Source organism: Phoca vitulina, unplaced genomic scaffold (genome assembly GCF_004348235.1).
Source record: "Phoca vitulina isolate PV1807 unplaced genomic scaffold, GSC_HSeal_1.0 scaffold14, whole genome shotgun sequence".
Classification (NCBI taxonomy): Eukaryota; Metazoa; Chordata; class Mammalia; order Carnivora; family Phocidae; genus Phoca; species Phoca vitulina.
The window spans coordinates 6,010,580-6,024,511 of NW_022589717.1; positions in this window are offsets into that span (position 1 = coordinate 6,010,580).

Consider the following 13,932-nt stretch of genomic DNA (forward strand, 5'->3'; position numbering starts at 1 on the left):
GGAAGACTTTGAAGTCAGTTTAGGACTGACTCCTCTTAGCATCTTTCCTTCTGCTCATGCCTTCAAACCACAGACGTGGATGAACAGAGCAGACTACGGGAAAGGTCAATAGAGTCAAAACAGGATCTCTCAAGGTGAGCTTGCATCTAAGATGTTTGTCAGATTGTTCACTGATAGGCCCAGTACAATATCATTGTGCTAGCATGTGTCCTGTTGTGATTGCTTTTCTTGACATATAAACAAATATCATGGTCCCTAAGAACAGTTTTATATGTTGAATCATCTTCATTTTCATAGCGCCACTGTGCATCATACTTTATTAATCATAAAAGACAGTCACTAAAAGTAGTTAAGATCCAGTTCTTGACCACGACCAACATAACATGCAGCTAAACATGGACCTGCTAAATAAGCAAATTAATTATCAAAATAAAGTGGCATATGAATATATGTAAACTAGGATGAGTATAGAGCAATGTAATGGAATAGTCATGTGTATTTGCTGAATATGAAGCAGACATAATTTGATATCAGAGAAAATATGAAGATTGTCATTTGCAATTGCAAAGAAGAAAAACACAAAATTGACAAGTGGAAAATGATGATAACATTGATAATAATACGATACTTTGAAAGTTACAACCAATGGAAGTAGGAATAATTCCCCTTTGAATATGATAAGGTAAAGCTAGTATCTCTACTGTGAAAAAAGTGGCACTATCTTCTATACAAAGAGGCATGGAATTAGAAGAAAACTTGGAAACTTTCTTCACATTCAGCTGCTATAAATTCCCTAAAAGAATGCCTACGTATGAATGGAGAAGACAGGAGAAGTCATGTGATGGCTAGTGGGTTATCTTTCAATAGATTTGAAATATATGGCAAGGATATTTAAATTATCATTTGAGAGTAAAATATTTTTTAAAAAGTATATATACAAGTGAATTATTGAAACTTTTTTCTGGCGTTATCTTAGACTCAATTTTTATCAGTAACATACACAAAAATCTATTGTAATATTTTTATGTGACATTCTAGAATAAAAACTGTATATTATCCAGCTTATATATGCTACCTACTGATGAAATATGTAACCAAAGGACTTTAAGCCCTTTCAAAAAATATATACCATCCACAAAAGACAAAAGCCATCACTGGAGCTATCCTAAAAAATATGCAGTAGAATCCGAAAAGCAATGTAAAGGAGCAGACTGCGTGATTAAGCTTATAGCACCCTAAAGCATCTACTTTGAAGGTGAAAATACATTTAAACAGATAAGTTCTGGCATGGTAGTTAAAAAAAAATACTCACTTTATTTCATATTTCTACCTTTTATTTCTAAACCAGAAAAAAAAAAAAAAGATAACTTTTACTCTCTGACTCAAATCCTTTGAAATGAGATAGGATAATAACTAAGTTTAATTTTTAAATTATATCCTTTTTGGCAATTCTGTGAGTTGATTCCTGGCATAGTCTGCCATCAGCTCTTTTGCTTTATATTTCTTTTTCTCCTGCATTTTCTCAGCTTTACATGGTCAAGATCTGGTTTTCCTGCAAGTAGCCTGAGAGATTTAAGTTTTGTCATGGTTCACAAAACCAGAAAGCTAACATCAAAATCTTCTTACCCTAAACAGATTGCATACAGGTTAGGAACTTTAAACATAATAATCAGCAATATGTTTTTAATTCTGGAGGGGCTGCAATGAAGTCTGCAGTCAATGACACAGTCTTGTCTAGTCTGTCACTGTGGGTAATGGTGCAGAAAAAAACAATATATGATGCATGACAGATGAAGAGTGAGGACTGAGAATCAAAACAGACAGAGCGCTTTGTTCGCGGAGCAACTGAGCTACAGTAATCAATTTACCTATGACCAAGTGAGTGTTAGGATGGCGAAAATTCCAGGGACCGATTGCATTCCCATCTTGGGAAAAGTAGGATCCTGCTGACAAATATAGCACAAAAACAGGAGAATGCCTATCACTCCCAGACAGGAGGATCTAGACTTCTTCATCAGCAGGCGCCTGGGTCCTCCTAAATAAAAGGGGCTTTCTTTAGGCAAGAAAACATTTACTCTAAGAAAACATTTACTTCATCCAGTGTCAGGTTGCAATTATGCTCAACATTTCCAGACATGGGGATTGAGTTTAAATACACCCTCTCAAAGTGGAACCTTAGCTAAAACATAGGTCCTGTTTGGCATATACTCTCCCTAATAAAGCCCAATATGCTATCCTCCACCCTCACACTCCCATGCTGTGGGAAAGTTTTTTAAAAAAGTGTCAATTTTTCTCATTCATATCAACTTCCGAAACCATTTTTAGAAGCTTACTAGGCTGAGGGAAAGGTATGCAAATATTACTCCAATTTGAGAACTTAAATCCCCAAACTGCAGCAAAATTATCAGAGATCTTTTAGTGAATAAACACTTATGTAAAGGGCTGGCTTCCACAGTCCAAAACTACTCTAAGAAATAGACATTTTTTTTTAAGGAGAAGGGGAGTAATTATGAGGTTGTAGAAAAATCCATACTCTTTTAGCAAATATCCTTAAATCATCAAAGTCTGCCATTTGTTGAATTATTTGACGACACTAGAAAAGATCTGTGGACCATGAAAGTGATTTTTAAGTTCAATAGTCCTCACACTGGTCTATAAATGACCTGAGAAGAGTATCACCCCAATGTTGCCAACAAAATTAGGATAGATGAAAGTAAAAATAGTTCTGCATTAGATAAGATACTAGTTATCACAATGCAGACTAATGGAGTAAGACCAGTTGGTGATCGTGAAATAGCTTCATCCCCACTTTCAGAAGGAAACAAGGTGAATAAGATATCAATTACATGGTGTCTGCTTTCTCTTTCATTCTCTCATCCCATAACCACTTCAAGAACTTACCATCTTACATGGGAAAGACTTAGAGACATAAGCAGGCACATTCAGTAAATATGTTAGGTTTTATAATAAAGATATGCATAGCAATTAGGAAAGTCTACCAGAAGATGTCATTTGACCTAAATCATAAAGCCTAGCAGAGAACAAAGGATGGTAGACCAGTTGGGCTAGGGAGAATGTGATTCACAAAATTAATGTCCATGAGGATCAGTTTGACCGCACGGCAAGTAATCACTTAAAATTCTGGCATAATGTTAAGTCAGTATTCTGAACACTCATAACATAAGAGACTTAGAAGTAATATTCAATTTTCAATAGCTAGTGAGGGCTAGAAAGAGAAGAGGTATATAACTTCCCCTTCTCCACCTTAAGTTATCATAAACAAAAGTAAATATCAAGTCATTGAATACTATTTTTCAAACTGGTAAACTATGACTTCTATATACTCCTTTAGTGATCCCTTTAATCTCAAAAAGCTCAGCTTTCAAACTCTAATAGTTTATAAGCTTTTCAATCACACTCATTTGATTGGTTAATAATTAACAGAAGACTCATGACACAAAACTGTTGCTTTGTCGGTTTTTAATATCGTACCTACACACCTATGTGAAATGATTAATTACTGTGTTTATTAACATTATTTTTAGAGGTAGAACTGATAGAAAAACATAGCAATAAATTTAATTGGGTATGATTAAAGTAAAATTGTCTTAAATTTGAATCACCTGAGGGGCGCCTGGGTGGCTCAGTCAGTTAAGCGACCAACTCTTGGTTTCACCTCAGATCATGATCTCAGAGTCATGAGATGGAACCCCACGCTGGGCTCTGTGCTTAGCATGGAATCTGCTTGGGACTCACTCTCCCTCATCCTCTGTCCTTTCCCCCACCTCCCTCTCTCTAAAATAAGTAAATAAATCTTTACGTGCCAAAAAAAAATATGAATCACATGAACAGCTGGAGAAAAATATCTTACAGAAAACGCTCTCATTGATTCTGAAAAATACATATACAAAATAGTCCAATTCTCTATTGAATCTGTCTCTCATTATGTTTCATCCTACTTCTCTTCAGCATCTCTTCCATTATTCCTTTCTCCTCATATCTTAGCAATTTATCCTACATGTGTGTCTATTTATTCAAAAGGCTATTAAAATACAAATTATATTTCTCAGTGATCTTTTGTAAATTAACAAATAACTAGATGAATTGTAGGGTAAATACAGCTTCACACTAGAAGGTGTGAATCTTTGTGAGAAACTTCAGAAAAAATGTTTTTCACACTAAAAGAATATAGGGAATGTCTCACATGCAAATAGACTAAGAAAAAAACACAAGAGTAGTCATACCTGTAAAAAAAAAAAAATTGTACAATACTAGAGGACCTTAATCTTTAGGGATTTATACTTTTGGTGAGGAAAACATTACATATTTTGCAGTTTTAAGGAGTAAATTTTACATTAAAAATTCATTTAAAATGTCACAGAACTTACTCATTTCAGTGAAGTCATTCTTTGAAGATTCATTAATCTTTCCAGTTACATGGGTCCATTTTGTAAGGCTTTTTCTAAATTCAAATACTATTTCTCAGTCACTAAATAGAACTTTAGTGAAAAAAGTCAAGCCCTTCTAAAAGGTGAGAAATTTGTCCCTATATAAAACAAATGGAAAATTCACAAATAATATATAACTATATGAGTCATAAATATGTCATAATATGAATGTATTAATTTTAAAAATCTTAAGATTGCTTGCAGAACATTTTAAGATACAACAAGCTGGATTAAAACAGTAATATTTTATGTTTATACATTCCTTCTCTATTATTTTCATCTTATTTCCCAAACAACACTTTAAATGCCTCAGGAGTTAGAACTACTGTTCTCAGGGACCACCATGATGTCCATCACGCAGAGCACTAGGAAAATACCAGGAACACACAAAGTGCTCATAAGTGTTGTTTATTTAGGGTGTAGCTTTTATATCATTGTTAGCTGCCTTACACTTGATACTGTATAAAACATTTAAAATAAATACATCTTCACTTAAAACTTATTTTGTATGCATTTTGACATACTATGAATCATATCATTTAGAAATAGTTTAAGCAAAAAAGATTGAATTTGAGCCATTTAGTTGGTTGGGGACCATAACATCTATTTTTAGTTTGACTCAAACTTCAGTTATTCAGATTGTTGTTTTGGTTTTGGGCAAATACAGCCCAAAAGGTTCATTCTGAATAAAGACTGTTTATGGACATTAAGATCTTCACTCTGAAGCCCGCAGGAATATTTTCTAATGTTTTATATTTTGGAGGAGTTAGAAATTTATTTTTACTAGGATTACAAATCAGGTTAAGAGAAAGTTATCAAAGCTGTTTAGAGCTATGCTTGTAAAGAGTTAACTTACTTTATAATACTAATTAGTTTATAATGACTGAAATGATATTTGCAGTTGATGGTATAGATTTGCTTTTCTTAGGTGAAAAGAAACAATAGACCCTCTCTTTTTTTTTTTTTTATTGTGTAAGTGGGCACTTACTTTTTTTATTTAAATTCAATTAGCCAACATATAGTACATCATTAGTTTTTGATGTAATGTTCAATGATTCATTAGTTGCGTATAACACCCAGTGCTCATCACATCATGTGCCCTCTTCTTTTTTAAGCAATACACTCTTACAAGGATTATAAAACTAAACTTCAAGTTCCCCCAAAGTCCATATCCAAGCCGACAAATGTATAAAGACAAATTCCAAGATCTTTCTATTTCAACTTTTGGCCTGGCACTCAAAAAATAACTGAAATCTTTTCATTTAAAATTGCAATGACCTTCCTAATGACAAATTTAAGTCCAACATAATAATAGTAGATTGGCATGTTTACAAATTAGTATTTTTGGCTGAGCATAAACTAAACCATATGGATACAGATATTCCAAACACCCAATTTGTTCCACATTTTTTGAGTTTACAAGTCAAGAGACCTAGCTATAGGCTCAACTTCTAATATTTAACTGCCTTGTGACTGTTCGAAAGTCTTTTAATCTATCTATGCCCAATTTCATCATCTTGGTAAGCAAAGGGTCTTGAGGAATAATATCTGTACATGAGATGACTGCCTATTCAAATAATTTTTACCTGTGAGTGACTGCTGCAAGGGAGACAGGATGGTTTTCACATCTGAGGATCTGAGAAGGATGACACTGAGAGGTTACAGAGCTTGCTGTGGTAATTCCCACAGGCCAGTCAGAGGTAGAGGAGGCAGAGCATGGGAAGTGTGGCATGGAGACACAGGTCGGCAGGACCAGTGCGGCAGGGAGAGCAGTGAGAACATCTGGGGGAACAGGCCTGTGGGAGTTAGGAAAAACACAACCTGAACTGTGTTCCCCTTGCTTCTGCCAAGGGTCTGGTGAGTCTCAGCCATCATCTATAATCAGGACTATCGAGGGGAGGAATTACAGAATAAAGATAAAGAAATGGAGTATGATGATAGAAACGAGTCCTGAAGGAAGGGGAGCAAAGGAGGGTGAAAAAGGAAAGAAATCATGTCTGTAGGTCTATCTCCTTCGTCATTTGCAAAACTACAGGATGAAACAAAAGAAAGAAGAGTGAAAGTAAGAACATCTAAGAGACTTTTGGAAGGGAAAGAAGACCATGGAGAGCATCCTTAGGAAGCTGCATTTCAAAGGGATGAAAGCAGCTGTTTAGCAAGGGCTATGTGATGGAAGCCATTAATATCATGTGAATTCAAAGAAAATACAAGATTAACAGCAGGTGATAATAACATTTTGCCAAGTACTGATAATTTGTTATAATTGGAATATGAGAATATGAGATGAGAACTTAGAGATGAAAAAGAAATTAGCTTAATCATAAGATCAGGATTAATCGTCTAAATCATATTGTGATTATTTTGATGAGTTTATTAATCAGATCTCAGATAAGGAGTTTATTTTCTTTAGGAATAATAAGTGAAGATAAAGAAATTACAACTTGATTAAAGAAACTGTCTATGAAAACTGCACGAAAGTGCAGGCAAGATTGGGACTTTTATTAGAAGGAAGACACATCATGGCAAGGGACTGATGGATTGAATTCACTGAAAATTATTGTCCAGCACAATGCCTGTTTCATGGTAGAAACATAATAAATGTTTGTTGACTCACCTTATCGACATATAAAACTTAATATTTTATTGCACATAATTTGATATGGCTCCCATTCTGCCTCATTTCTGGAGTCAAAAGCAGACATGGTCCAGTTCTCTACAGAGAGCCAGAGGTCTAGAATAGATATGCAGTGGCAGTACTCAGGTACTGGAAAGCAGAGATGGAGCTGCACATCCTGAAAGGTGGAGAAAAAATACAATATTTATAGGGCAGTTGCCATACAGAGGTCACGATCCAAGACTGCCCTGAATGGAAGAAGATGGGTGCTGCTGTCTGGATACTGTACCACCAAGTTACAGATCCCAGGCTATGTAGTCAAGAATAAGAAAAGGTCATGATATGAGGTAGGCAAGGCCCCAGTCCCATTAAGGCACATTTCTAGGCAAAGATTTCCGTAGAAGAGAATATTTGGTTAGCAAGGACAAGGCAAAATGGCAATAATGATAACTGTGCCAGTGTCAGAGGGGGACAAGCTAGAGAGTTTATGTTCAGTCTAGCAGAGTTGAGCTAAAACTACTTCAACTCTTCCTTTTAAAGCCAGAATTTCCCCTGATAGCAGAAGTAGAACTGAGCTTGCATATTTCAATCAATTAGCACTGGCTGAGAAAAGTGGAAGTCTAAAATTCTAAGAAACAGGTCCTGACAAACTGGTTATTAATGTTTTGTGCCTTTAAAAATGACTCCTTGGAAGTATAGGGGATAGAACTCATCTTTGTGAAAAAATACAGTATTGTCAATGCAAAGTACTTTATGATTTTATTGGGCTTTCGAGATGAAAGCAGACAGAGTTGGCCAGTGAAAGTCAGGCTTAAAACTAACTTGCTAACACAGTAAGACTGCAAACTAAAGAAATATGAGGATTTTAAAAAAAAAAGGATATTGCTGATGTCACTAGGGCAGACATTTCAATGATTTTGTACACAATATAATGCAATGAGTCTGCAATATGGGAAGTATCCACATATTTGTAACTCAAATCAAGCAAAGGAAGGACTCTTCCAGGAACTTAGTGGACACAATTTCTTTTATAGAAGCTGTAAAAGATGGATGACTGTGGAAGGATTAGATGGGGAAAGGACTGGGGAGGAAAGTTAGAGGACCCTGATCAGTGACAACAGAGCCTTGAGATGAAAGTACCTGGTCAATAGGGTTCACCTCCAGGTGGCAAATGGCCAAGAATAGTACACTAAATACATTAAGTTACAAAGGGGCACTATTGCAGGTGACTCTAAATGATTGTGACTTTTCTACTTTGAAGGGTTTAGGAGGTCAGCACCATGATAACTTTAAGCTACCACAATAAACATAGGGAACTATTCTGTACCTTGGTGATTTTTCCATCTGGTAACTCCACACACAGGGGCCTCTTCTCTTAGACAGTCGAAGTTCAAATCTAACATGATAACAACCAAGCTCCAGCAGAAGCTGGAAATAATGGTGGAGCAAACAGGAAGGGCAGTGCAATGGGACCAGGGAGAAGTCCAAAAGCAGACACAATGACACTGGTATGTTCAAAATCTTAAGTTGAGGGGCACCTGGCTGGCTCAGTCAGAGAAGCGTATGACTCCTGATTTCAGGGTTGTGGGTTCAAGGCCCAAGTTGGGTGTGGAGATTACCTAAATAAATAAACTTTAAAAAAAAATCTTGGTTGAATGTTGGATTCATGGTTTTCAAGTTTTTGTGCTTCATAACTTGTTGCATGCACCCTTTTGCATATTTCAAAAACTAAGCAATAAATTTGAAAGTGAAAGAAAATTAAAAGGAGTAGAAAGTAAACATGTGGACTTTAGAGCTAATGAAAGACAAAAAACAAAGGAAATAATTTTTCCCGAGACATCACCAGTTTCTGCCTATTGTCTCAGTGTAATCATTAACAAAGTATTAGTGCCCTCTTCATTTCAAAATTGTCCCATTTTGAACACTTGTCACCCAAGATTTCTGCCCACCAGGAACTGTGGCTTTGATAGATTTCACTGTCATGATTAGATTATGTTATATGGCACATTTGGCTTTATGAATGAGAGACTATCTGGGATGGACCTAACTTAATTGGTCCTTAAAAGGGACAGGGCTCTTCAGGAAGAAAGAGATTTGAAGTGTGACAGGAATATGAGACAAGGGAGACTGTCCATTCCTTGTAAAACAGATGGGAGTCACATGATAAGGAATACAGTCAGACTCTAGGGAGTTGACAGTGATCCCTGGCTGACAGATAAAAGGAAATTGGGAACTCAGTCCTACAACCACAAGGAACTGAATTCTACCACAACCATTTTATCTTGGAAGAGTTCCAGATGAGATTACAGCACTAGCCAACATCTTGATTTCAGCTTTGTAAGACCTGGAGTACACTGTGCCCAGGCTTCTGACCTACAAAAGTATGAGCTAATAAAGCATCTAGGTCTGTGGTAATTTGTTATCCAGCAATTAAACACTAATACAGTTAACCCTAGGAATACTTGAATATTCAAATTTTAGTTTTTAGCTATATGGTATAAGAAAAGGTACCCCCAAAAAAAGTTTAAAAATTTTTAAGGCTAAACAAAAAGCACAGATTTCAAAATTATGATCAATCAAGTGCTAAGGCTATATTAATGAATCTGGCAAAATAGAAGGATATACAAGGAGCAGGTGTCTTTCTGAAAACTGAAAACTCTTAGACCAAATCTGGTGATAAACAGTCACATGCTTTACTTGCAAAATTTGACATTTCAGGTTTGTGATTTGTGGCTCATGTATTTAGCAAAAAATATTTCCATGTGATCACAGGAAAAATTCCAAGTTGGCCATTCATTCAACCTGTGATAACTTGAAAAAATAATAATAAAGTGAAGTTACAGTAAAATGGTATAGGTACAGTATATGTTATAAAATATGGTTATATTTATATTCATGTTTATACTCCAAACTACATGGATGTAACTAAGCAAAAAAAAAAAGGGATTTATCGCTTATAAAACAAAACTGATAATATAGCCCTACTATTCAAATACTTCTGTAGGTTTGCTGTTATAGTTGAATGAAGATAGTTATTCAAAAGAAGAAATAAAATACTACTGATAAGTACTTCAAAAGAGATATAAACAAAGTGTTAGAGGAACAAAGACAAAGGAAATAACAACTGAATTTACCTTCAGAACTTCAGGGATGTTATAAAGAACAGGTGAATTTTGAGCTGCATCTTTAAGGATTATGTACCAACTATTAAGTGCTATAAAACAACCAAGATAGAATCCAAATTCTTTGGTTGTATGACATACGATGTCATCACAATTGTTTCTCAATCTATTTTTGTAGTCTCTCTCTAGAGACTCTTGTCTCTGACTCCTCTTGAACCTGAGTGGGGGACTTTGTGATTGGCTCAGCCAATAGAGTACGGCACAGGTGCCACAACGTGAAATCCAAGGCTAGTTGAGAAAAAAATGAAACACATCTTCACCTTGTTTGCTTGAGACCTTCCTTAGCTCTTGGGACCTAGCTACCACACCGTGAGGAATCCCAAGCAGCCTGTGGAGAGGCTTATTTGTAGAAGACCCAAGCACCTCTCAATCAACAGCCAGCACCAACTAGCCAGACAGTGAGGGAGTCACCTTGAAAGGAGGGTTTCTAGTCACTACATGATTGCTCTGAGCAAACATTATTCATTTCTATCAAGCACTGCACAAAATACAGATTAATAAGTAAAATAAATTATTGTTGTTTTAAGCCACTGAGTTTTAGGGTTGTTTTATAGCAATAAATAATTGGAACATTATCCTTAAAGATGAAGTTGAAAATTCATGTGTTCTTTATAACATTCCTAAAGTTCTAAGGTAAATTAGGTTGTTGCTTTCTTTCTCTTTGCTCCTCTTCCATTTGGCTTATATCTTTTCTGCAATATCTAAAACATAGTCTTCTATTTCACCTTTTAAATAACTGTCTTCCTCTTAGGAACATGAGATCCTCAAAGGTAGTAACTGTTTCATGTATCTATCTGGTGCATGAATCAATGAAAAGAACATAAAAAATAGATATGTAGTAAGTGCTTATTGTTTACTGAAATACAAGCTGCCATTAATTAAGGAATTAGAGAAAAGATGGCAATTTGATTTGTGTTGAAATGATCATTGCTTTTGTTTGCCCAGTTGTGTTGAAATGGTCATTGCTTTTGTTTGCTCAGAGGTTTTCCTCACTGGTCCTTCCTTCTGTTTGTAGCAGATTCCATTCCTTCAGACACAAAAAAACAAGGCTTTTTATAATTATATACTTATAATTTTATACTTATATATGTATAAGTATATATACTTATATACTCATAATTGGTATATAATTATATACCAATTATAAACTGATCTCCCCAACCTGTGATCCAAGTTCAGTTGAGTTTATCAGACTCTTTCTTCTAGCTACTTGAAATGAGTGGAGACACTACCACTGAGGGTTATTAGAAACTAGTGTTAAGTCAGTTCTCTAGTTCAGGGGAGAGCAAAATTGTCCTTTTTTTGCAGGCAACAAGGTCTCTGTCACTACAATTCTATCTTTGTAGAGTGAACGCAGCCATGGACAATACATAAATAAATGGGTGGGACTATGTTTCAATAATACTTTATTTATGGACACTGAAATTTAAATTTTACATAGTTTTTATGTGCCACAAAATAGTATTCTTTTTATTTTTTTCAACCATTCAAAAATATAAAACAAAATGAAACAAACCTTTCTTGGCTTGCAGCTGCACAAAACAAGCAATGGTGCGTGGTGTTGGGTATTTGCCATGCAGACTATAGTTTTCAGACTGTAGACGGGGAGAGAAGCTCCACTTGAGTCTTGCTGCTGAGTCCCCCCAAGCTGCCTGACTCTGCTCCAAGAGTTTCAATTTCCAGTAATCCCTCTGAGTATGTAGCACCTGAGTCACCTTTCACCTAATCCTTTTATTTACTTATTTGTTTATTGCCAATTTATTTGTTTGAGTTGACCAGTTTTTGTATGTGTGTCCAAAAGGCACCAATGTGCATTTAATTTAACAATTGCAAGATTTTAGAATTAATTTTTATGACTCAGTGGCAGGAAAAGACTATCATTGTGTAGTAAGAAAATAACTCTCCTAGATTAAAAGGAAACCATGGCTCAAGATATATGATGTGAAAATAGCTTCACTATTTTACTATTTCACTTGACTGTAAGAATACTAAAAGTAGCAACTGTGTCTAATGATTTGTATCCCCAAGTTCTCAAAAAAAGATGAATGGATAAAATTTGGAAATAGAAAGTTTAGTAAAAAATGAAATAAAACGTCTCCTGAGTGAGGCTTTTAAATCAGATTCTCAGAGCAAGCCTTCAGGTATGAATACACTGACTAGTTCCTATGCTACTTCATGCAACTCAAAGTTGAAAAATAATTCTAGACAATAAATTTAAATATAATTTGACCTAATAGTACCTCTATTACCACACTAAGTAACTACATGAAAAGTTTTTAGTCAGCTTGGTTTTTGTGGTGCATTTATGAAAGCACATGAACAATTCAGCTGGCACGTGACTATTCTATCCCGTGGTTCCACTATTTCTATAAACCAGGAATAAGCTATCCAACTGCACATAGACAACTAGTCACTAAGCAAATGACATGAGAATAAATTGTGTTAATACATTGTCTCCCAAAACAATTGTGCATATCCATTCACACGTACATAAATTTTCTGGATAGAAGATTGTGACTTCACAGTACCACCCAAAATAATAATATAAATGCTTTTGAATATCTATGGTAACTATGAACTGGTTATAATCATTAAAATTAATGTTAATACTTTCTATTAGAAAGTATTTTTTTCCTTTAGAAAACCCCTCCCCTGGTAACAGCTTATTACCTAAATGACAAGTATCAGGGAGTTGTTTAGCTCTGAGGAATGTCTGTCCTGTTTGCTATTTGCTGTGAGTCACATGTGGGTGATGTGGTATTTAATTTCAACCTTTTTTATTTCCTGTCACTGATTTTAAGTCAAAACCAAACAACAGAAGTCTATTAGAAACATAAGGGATACTTGAATACACCCATTTCTTTTAGGTCAATCCTCTGCCCCTACTAGAGTCTAGAATTTTTATTCCATTTGTGGTATTTTTATGCTCATGACTCATCTCTTCTTATACTTTTACATAAATAGATTTTGTCTCCTGGAGGCTATGAATTATGCCCCCTGCTTCAATATTCCCAGGAGCCCCTGAGTTGGTTTATCCTTTTCTTCACAGCTATGGGATGACTGGATCTAACACAATATTCTAAAGCTTTAATTTTAATTTCAAAATGGATGTATACCTGGGCACAAACACAAAGAACTGCCTTTAAGAAAAAATGAGATTGTGAAGCCCCCTTTAAGCTTCTCTGGAATATCATTTAAATGGCTGTCATTTCTATTTTTTCAGCATGTTCATCAAATTAGGAAAATATTCAAGTGAGAAAATTAAATCCTTATTTATCTTCATACTTTCAAAACTGCCACAGGCAGCATTAAATGACTACATTTCTCTTGAAAATATGCACATGGATATTTTCGACTGAAATTTTCTGTAGTTGTTTAAAAAATTCAAAATTGGACCATGTATATTTATTTAGACAAATGTTTATTTTATTCACACTAAATCATGTTAAAGGGATTGAAATAAAAACAGGCATAGCTGTGCTTAGCAATGCCCATATTATGAGCACTCACATGTGAAAATCATAAACATACAAACAATAATTTTCAAAATTTCTCTTACTTCTTCTGTCACTCTGAAGTCACTCTGCTTCCATCTTGCTATATCTCGGGACTCTCAGAACACAGTAATGTCACTTTCTTGGCCTGTCCTGCAAATTCTGTAAGCAATCATTAAATTATTTTCCCCTCT